Source organism: Rhinoraja longicauda, chromosome 19, assembly GCF_053455715.1.
Source record: "Rhinoraja longicauda isolate Sanriku21f chromosome 19, sRhiLon1.1, whole genome shotgun sequence".
NCBI classification, from domain to species: domain Eukaryota; kingdom Metazoa; phylum Chordata; class Chondrichthyes; order Rajiformes; family Arhynchobatidae; genus Rhinoraja; species Rhinoraja longicauda.
In genome coordinates, this window is record NC_135971.1 from 34,698,313 (window position 1) to 34,706,023 (window position 7,711).

Consider the following 7,711-nt stretch of genomic DNA (forward strand, 5'->3'; position numbering starts at 1 on the left):
CTGCCCCCACCGCTACATCCCCTCTCCCGCTCCGTCCCCTTACCTGCTCTAATCCCTTGCCCACTCCACCCTCCCATTCCGTTCTCCTTGCCTGCATCCCCCCCCACTGGGCTGCCCCCTCCTCCCCATCCTCCTCTCCTCCGCCCCCCTGCTCCTCACCCTCTGGATGTGAAGCCTGAAAGACTGATGTCTGAAGAAGGGTCCCGACCCAAAGCGTCGCCTGTCCATTCCATCCCCCGTTGCTGCCTGACTCGCTGCGTTCCTCCAGCACTTTGTGTTTTACTCAAGATTCCGACACCTGCAATTCCGTGTGTCTCCTCCATGTTGTTCACCACAGAGGGGCATCTGGTGGAGGGTGGGGGGGGGGGGGGGTGGGGGGGAGGGGGTGCTCTCTGCTCCGCTGGCTTCCCCAGCTCTTTATTTGTTATTGTATTCGGAGCTGTATTATATTATTTGTTATTGTATCCGGAGCACGCAGACTGTTCTCATTGTTACCGTCAGGCAGACGATACAGAAGTATGGCTGCGCGTACCACCAGACTTAAGAACAGTTTCTACCATCAGGCCATCAGGCTTCTGAACTCATAAACACATTTCAAATCATATATGTTGATTATTATGAATATTGTCTTTTTACCTTACGATTGTCATTTTTTTAATCTTATTTATCCTTGGAATATTACTGCTGAGGTGACCCGTTGTCTTGTCAAATACTTTTTATTGTACCGTTGACCCTGTGACAACCTTCATATGACAATTACAATTTTTATTATTATCAAGGGAAACGATTCCAATTCACGCGCGGCCCACATCCCTGTGAAACTGCCCTGTGCATAAATGTTTGGGAATGGCAGGCCGGGGTAGTGGGAGGTGGGCAGAGTGTTGGTGGGGCTGTCGAGGGAGTGTGCAGGACGGGGGAGTAGGAGGTGGGCAGAGTGTTGGTGGGGCTGTGGGAGGAGTGTGCAGGCCGGGGGAGTGGGAGGTGGGCAGAGTGTTGGTGGGGCTGTGGGAGGAGTGTGCAGGCCGGGGGAGTGGGAGGTGGGCAGAGTGTTGGTGGGGCTGTGCGGGGAGTGTGCAGGACGGGGGAGTGGGAGGTGGGCAGAGTGTTGGTGGGGCTGTGCGGGGAGTGTTGAGGACGGGGGAGTGCGAGTGGGAGGTGGGCAGAGTGTTGGTGGTGCTGTGTACGGAGTGTGGGCACTGGCAGTGTTGCAGGGACGATGGCGTTGCCAGTGTTGCTGCTGCCACTGGCCATGTTGAACGTGACGGGCAGTTGGGTGGTGAGCGGGGCGCTGCGGCTGTGGGGGGTGGGGCCGGTGGTGCAGCTCTGGCTGTCGGGGGGGGGGGGGGGGGGGGAGTGCGTCTGGCTGCGCTGTCCGTCTGCTTGCGGCCGCTGGTCAGTCTGTGCGCCAGGCGTCTAGCCGAGCCGTGGCCGGCACTGGCCACCTGCTACGCCAGCCTGGCACTGGCCGCGGGCCCCACCCTCACCGAGCTCCTGCACGCCTCCTCCCCACCCGCCTGCCCCTCGCCTACCCGGTCACCGCCCTGGGGCTGGTGGTGGCCCACCGCTTCCTGCCCCAGACGGGGGCTCAGACACCGGGCCAGACGCCCGCCACCGCCTCGTCTCCAGACTGCTGTCCTGTCTGCGGCCGCATCTCAGACGCTTCCTCCTCGTGGCCGTCTCCGTGGTCCTGTCCTCAGCTGGTGAGCATGGAAGGGGCGTCGGCTTCTGTGGGGCGGGCGTCTGGGAGATGGGCGTCTGAGCAGGCGCGTCTGGGGAGGGGCATCTGGGGTGGGGCGTCTGCGTCTGCCATTTAGTACTGAGATGAGGAAAAACTTTTTCAGTCAGAGAGTTGTGAATCTGTGGAATTCTCTGCCTCAGAAGGCAGTGGAGGACAATTCTCTGAATGCATTCAAGAGAGAGCTAGATAGAGCTCTTAAGGATAGCTAAGTCAGGGGGTATGGGGAGAAGGCAGGAACGGGGTACTGATTGAGAATGATCAGCCATGATCGCAGTGAATGGCGGTGCTGGCTCGAAGGGCCGAATGGCCTCCTCCTGCACCTATTGTCTCTTGTCTATTGTCTGGAGGAGGGGCGTCTGCGACTGGGAGAGGGACGTGACCCTGAGGTGTGCCGTGTGCCCCGCCAGGCCCTGCTCCATGTCTACCCTCACGTGAAAAAGGCGGTCGGGGCCTCGGAGAAGGTGTTTGAGTTCATGGACCGCCAGCACGCCCTGGCCCTTCACGGAACCCTGGCTCGAGCGACACTGGTCGCTCGCATCCAGTTCTACAACGTCATATTCGCCCACCCCAAGCAACCTGACGCCGCCGTGCTGAAGGTAAGCCGGCTCGTTCCCTTGGGCCGGGGGGAGGGGTGGGCCGGAGCAGCGCTGCGCCTTACACGAGGCAGACCACGGCTCGTCTGTGCATCAGAAACCAGGCAGCATCTCTGGAGAGAGGGAATGGGTGGCGTTCCGGGTCGGGACCCTTCTTCAGACCGAGAGTCAGCGGAGAGGGAAACTAGATGACCACAAGGTTCACTGTTCGCTGTGGATGAGGTGATAACCAAGGGATACAAACAGTGAAACCAGCGGGATGACTGGGGTGGGGAGGGACCGAGAGAGAGGGAACGCAAGGGTTACTTGTAATTAGAGAATTCAATACTCATTCCCCATGGTTGTTAGCTGTCCAAGCACAACATGAGCTGCTGTTCCTCCAATTTGCATGTGGCTTCACTCCGACAACCCCCTCCCCCCCTTACCTTAGTCATCCTGCTGCTTTCACTGTTTGTATCTCTTCGTTATCACCTCTTCCACAGCCAACAATGGACCATTGTGGGCTCCACCTTCCGTTGGTCATCTGTGCGTGTTCTGGTTTGTTTTGTACCTTTTCATACTCCCAGTTTCCCTCTCCGTTGCCTCTCAGCCTGAAGAAGGGGCTCGACCCGAAACCTCACCCATCTCTCCAGAGATGCTGCCTGAGCCGCTGAGTTACTCCAGCATTTTGTGTCTATTTTCAGTTTAAACCAGCATCTACTGTTTCTTCCCGCACATCGGAAATGAGGAACTGCAGAGGCGGCTTTACAAACAAACGCTCAGCGGCTCAGGCAGCATCTCTGGCGAACATGGACAGGTGACATTATGGGTCGGGGCCCTTCTTCAGTCTGATTATAATGGGGGTAGATAGCTGGCAGAGAGGTGGGGGCTGGACAAAGTCTGGCAAGTGATAGGTGGATACAGGTGAGGGGAGGGTAGAGGGGTAAATAAGGAACATCAGTGGTAGTCGGTTTAGGTGCATTATTGTCGCGTGCATCGAGGTACAGTGTATAGCTGTGTGTCAGATCAGTAACGTAATACTACATATATTCAAGTCAAGTTGAAGTATAGAGCAAAGATTGCAGCATATAGTTCCCAGCATTGTTGCGCACCAGTTCCAGAGACAAGTCCAATGTCTGCAATGGGGTAGAGGTGAATGGGACAGTACCCAAGCTTGTGGAATGACCGTTCAGGGGGGAAGTTCATAAGTCTGTTGGTGCGCGCTTTCGAGCTTCTGTACCATCTGACCGAAGGTAGGGGGAGAAAAGGCCCCTGTAGACCATAGGCCGAGGTGCCTTTTCATTCCATGTTGTGACCCACATCCCATATCTACCTGTATTTATAAAAAAAAGTGTGTAAAAATATTATAGAAATTATGTGTGAAACTCGTCAAGAACAAAACCTGCACATATTTTTAAAATATGGAAAACCCCTCCAAAATCGTGTCAATTTTCCGAGTTGTAATTGTCCAATCAAAGCACGTTTGACGTTGACTCGGACGCCAATTGACCAATCACGCGCTTTGTTTCAGGTTAGCTGGGCAGGGAACCCACTGGGATCATGGCGGACAGTATTTCGTCTGATGCTCGTGTGACGGTGGATTCCGAGGAAGGTTCTTTTGTCCTCTGTGCAATGCATGTCGTCGAAACCCATCGCAAGGTCATTGTACTTAGTTCGTAATAACACGAAATAAGATGTAGTAGTATCGTGTTTTCCCCCTCTTCTTCGTGTATCTACTACGGTATCTTCTACGGTATCGGTTGCGATTTCTAACGATCGTCCAGCTAAGTGCAATAGTTACACTTTATTAAACATTCGCATATTAACCATTCACCAGCCGATTGCTTCACAATGAATGAAAACAGTTTTAACGAGGGTTGAAAGCACAGGTTAGGAGTAATTAAACATATAAGATGCCAGTTATGTCTTAATTGCATTTATTATTGTACATAATTCGAATAATAAAGAAAACACTTCTGGAAAGTCAATTTTCGCCGAATATGATGAATTAATTAACATTTTGGAAAGCCGCCGATGTAAATCATTGGGGTTCACTGGAGGAATCGTAGACAGAAGACATCGTCTAATTTCCAATTTCTTGGCTTTTCGTAATTTCCCAAATTAAATTTACAGAAGTGTTATTGGTGCCTATAGTTTAGTTTTTTAGCGGTCTGAAAATAATATATATCCTGAATCCTCTCTTGAGTCAGGTTATATCCTGCGACCTCTCTTCAGTCGTGGACTACGTGTCTTCTACTGAAATCTGTCAACATTAGCAAAATACTAAGAGTAAGATTTCCAATTTTTTAAAAACTAAAGAGTGAGGCAAACTACAAACATGTCTTAAACGGATCGTTCTCATTTTAGTGAGGAGAATCGTTGCAATGTATGTTACACGGGTCGAGTGAGTCGTGCTGCAGATAACTGGTGTAAGGCACAACTGTTTATTAAAAAGTACTGTAACCTTAAATGTACTGTAACCCGTTGAGGATGTAGGTTGTGAAAAGTAGAATAATGATCTTTCAGTCATAGCTCAGCACTGTTGACTATTGAGGAACGAACTGCAGATGCTAGTTTAAATCGAAGGTCGACACAAAATACTGGAGCAACTCAGCGGGTCTGAAGAAAGATCTCGAACGGAAACGTCAGAACGAAAGGGACAGGGTAAATCAACTCATAAACAGAAGGGATTATTTCCACAGGCTGGCTGGTGTCCACCGAGACAGATCGTTACATCTATAATGTTAACTTTTGCTCTTTCTCCTTTTCTAATTATCTTAATAAATTAGTGTGCAACTGTTTGCACTAAAGAGTTATGATTTTTAATATAAATCTGTGCCACATTTCAAGTAGATACCAGAGATGGGTCACGAAAGTTAAAATCTAGACACATTTTCGATGTTCGACCGGCGGTCTAATATTACATTTAATCCCCTCGTCTAAATCGTTAATATATATTGTAATTAACTGGGGTCCCAGTACTGAGTCTTGCGGCACCTCACTGGTCACCGCCTGCCATTCTGAAAAGCACCTGTTAATTCCTACTCTTTGCTTCCTGTCTGCCAACCAGTTCTTTGTCCATGCGAATATCTTACCCTCAATGTATGTGCTCTAATTTTGCACACTAATCTATTGTGTGGGACTTTGTCAAAGGCTCTTTGAAATCCAGACACACAACATCCACTGGCTCTCCCTTATACATTGTACTTGCTACATCCTCACAAATTTACAGAAGGTCAGTCAAGCTTGATTTTGCCTTCATAAATCCATGCTGACTTTGACTGATCCTGTCTCATATGGAGGTACTGCTGGTTTCATTGGATGGAGGCGAGAGAGGATGTAGAGGGTTACATGGTCCCTCTCCTGCGGTTGCAGGGGAAATACCTGGTGAGGGGATGGTCTTGGCGGGAAACGTTGGGTGAAACAATCAGTTACATGGAGAGCGATCTGTTTGGAAGGCGGAAACGGATTGAGATGAGAAGATGTGGCTCGTGATGTTGGGGGTGTCGGAAATATCAACGGATGTTATGTTAGATTTGCAGACTGCTGGGGGTGAAGTTTACCTGGGGAACTCTATCCTTGTTCCGTCTGGGTAGACGGGGTGAGAGCAGAGCTACGGGAGACAGGAGAGACCCAGGGGAAGGATCCATCTATGATAGCTGCGAGGAAACCACGTTAAATGAGGAACGAGGAGATCTCGGATTGCATTGTATAATCATCGTACTGGGGACAGATGTAGTTGCAAGAGGCTGGATGTGAGGAAGTGGGTCCTTATAACTACGGGTAGTCTTGTAGCAAACGTCATTCCATAGTCTGTCCCCTGTGATGAAGGCAGAGAGATCGAGACTGGGGGTAGTGGTGCCAGGCATAGCCCAGGTTATTTGGAGTAATGGATCCGTGCGTGAAGGGTCATATCTTACAAAGTTGATTGTCTTTTTTGATGAGGTGACTAAGATGATTATGGCTAGTAGGATATCGAATATCGTCGATATGCACTTTGCAAGGCAATTGAGAAAAGTTCGCATGGTTGGCGCACACAGAAGATGGGATCCACGGAAGATTAATGGATGGATGGATTTGATTCAAATTCGACTTGGGCACAGGAGGCTGGAAGGTCGTTAATCTGACGGGAGACACAGAAAAGTGCAGCTGCCGGAGTCAGGGAAGGTCAGTGGAGTGACATTAGAATATATCCTTACTTCATTGTGTACTGAAAGGTTAGTCTCTTAAACGTGGGAGTGTGAGGTTAGGTGAGGGCTAGGAAGACTGATGGACGGACATGTTGGGGGTGTCGGTTAGTAAAGGCGTTGAAGGCTTAATAATCACGGTTGATCTAGTTGGAGATGTACACAGGCGGAGAAGAGTGCTGAGATGAATAAGTGCTTTATCAATGAATGCTGGATGGCGGGATGTTACCGGAATATGCCCGAAGGCCGTAAACATTTAAAGTGAATGCCTGAAATATTTGGAGAGCCAGACAAAATCAGCAGTAAGTATCATCATAAAGATATTATATAATAATATGGACACCCGTAGACCACAAAGGTTATCTTGCCTAGACCATTTGGCAACTACCTGTTAGAACGGCATGCCATTGCCCTATTTGCTCAACTTATGCATATTCCTTCTGATAATGAAAATTTCCATGGAATTCTATCCAGAGTATTTCATTTTTTCTTCACTATTTCTTCATTGATCCAGATCGCAATGGTCTCAAAAAAATGCCTATTCAATTTCTCTCATTTCTACATTCACCTAGTTTCTTCAACTTGATTCTGGAGTATGGTGTGTTTTTATTTACTCACAATTCCCTCCACACTATCAGATTCACATCAAACGGATGTTCAGCTAACATTATCAGTCAAATATTTTATTCCCCTCTATATTCATTGTGTTTGTTTCATCATTTGATCCACACCAAATAGTCATATTCCCTAGTTTCTCTCAGTCATGCTCCACGTAAGCACGCCGGACATGACATTTGGTTTTTACCGGATGCCGTTCCAACATTTAGTTAAACCCAATATACCTCCTTGCCCAAGCAGGAATTCATTCATATTTCCAGATAAGATCCTTAGGTTTATCGTTCAAAACGTGATCTGCGCCGCAGAGGGAATAAACACACACACCCACACGCACACACACACACACACACACACACACACACACACACACCCCACACGCACACCCCCCCCCACACACACACACACACACAGACACACACACACACACACACACACACACACACACACACACACACACACACGGAAATACTAAACTGTTTACTTCTATTATCAGATCAAAGTTCGAGAGAGTGGCTCTGAACGCTCAGCTATCTGTTCCACACTCACATCCGCGTGCAACACGGTACTTGGAGTTTGGCATTGTATGTCGCTCAGCG